Raw genomic sequence first — 1,733 nt, forward strand, 5'->3', positions numbered from 1 at the left:
CGCAACTGCTACATAAAAGCATATATCCTATGCAAAAGTTGACTTTTATGCAAACCCCATGCATTTCACTACCCAAGAATTGGTATAAAAACATGTGCGTTAACGGGATTCCATATGCATTGTTTAGCATCGTGCTGACAACAACCACTCAGAAAAACAACAAAATTACGCAATTATTCAACGTTACGAAATGCCACGCCTGTCCGAAAATGAGCATCTGCGAGCCATTTGTATGCTTGAAGCAGGATCGAGTCAATGTGATGTTGCATGACAATTTAACATCCACAGAAACACCATTTGGTGTTTATGGCAACGTTGGAAACAGACGAACAACACACCTACGAAATCGACTCCAGCCAACAACACTGACTGCAAGAAGCATCCCTGGCCTTCGACGAATATCTTCACAAACCGCCTCAGATGTGAAGGGATTGTCACCAGAAGACCCGCCAGACGTCCCATTTTGACAGGAAACCTGCGTCAAGCAGTGGTGCAGACAGCTTCTACGCAGGACGGCCATGCAGTGGGGACAAGTTTTATTCACTAACGAGTCTTGTTTTCACCTCAGCCACAGCTGAAGTGTACCGACGTCGAGGTGAACGTTACGTTAATCATTGTGTCATGGAAGAATATCGCTTCGGGGGCGGCAGTGTTATGGTATTGGGTGGGATTACAGCAAGACAGAGGACACGTTTGATAGCGGTAGAGGGAAATCTCAATGGACAGCGCTACCGCGACGAGATCATCAGCCCTGTTCTTCTACCGTTTTTGCGTCGTCATGGCCCAGGCATTACCTTTCAACATGATAACGCCCGGCCTTATATTGCTCTACTTGTTCAGGATTCTCTTCAACAAAACAACGTGAATGTCATCCCCTGCAACCAGAGGTGAACACACGCGCTATTGATTTGTAAATTGACATTTTGGCATGTTCATGTTTTTTTTATGAAATCACGCATTTTCTGAAGTCAGTATGGCAAATTAAACCATTTGAACACTTACAGGAGTCTTTTATCTGTTGCAAACCGAAATTGTTTCAGATTTGGTATAAAACATTACATACTGCATTAAATCTAATTCAATGTCACAGGAACTTTTGTTGTTCAGTATATAAGTCCCTAAGCAGAGTTGGGTCCCATTGGGTCCCTGGTATCCCATGCTTCTGGTGAGACCTTAACGAGGATTACTGGGTGGTCAGGCTCACTGTCTTACCTTATGTCATCCATCCCATGGATCATTGCTCATGCATTGTCACTGGCTTGTCTGGTTGGTCCAGACAAGATTATTTACAGGCTGCCCTGAAATAACTAGATAATTGCAGACAGTGGGTATTAAGCAACACTGCTCTCGCACTCATTACATGCATCAACAGTTCTCAGAGTTCTGTGTGGCCCCGGCATCGAAGGCGCCACAATTTCCTGTGCATGCCTTGGGCAGCCAGAAACCTATGATTGTGGGTTTCATTTGGCATCGAAGGCGCCACAATTTCCTGTGCATGCCTTGGGCAGCCAGAAACCTATGATTGTGGGTTTCATTTTGCTTCTAGTTTGTCCCATCATCACTTTGGGCTGTTCTCCCACACGAAGCAGACACACTGTGATATAACTGGAATACTATTCGAAGCAGTGATAAACGCAACTAGTAGTATAGGTAATGGGGGTTCTGGACCACTTCCACTGGAGCCAGATTTATATACCTATACCACCACTACAGAGGGAATTTTGTATGCATAA

Source organism: Haliotis rufescens, unplaced genomic scaffold, assembly GCF_023055435.1.
Source record: "Haliotis rufescens isolate VD_foot unplaced genomic scaffold, xgHalRufe1.0.p SCAF_10, whole genome shotgun sequence".
NCBI classification, from domain to species: Eukaryota; Metazoa; Mollusca; class Gastropoda; order Lepetellida; family Haliotidae; genus Haliotis; species Haliotis rufescens.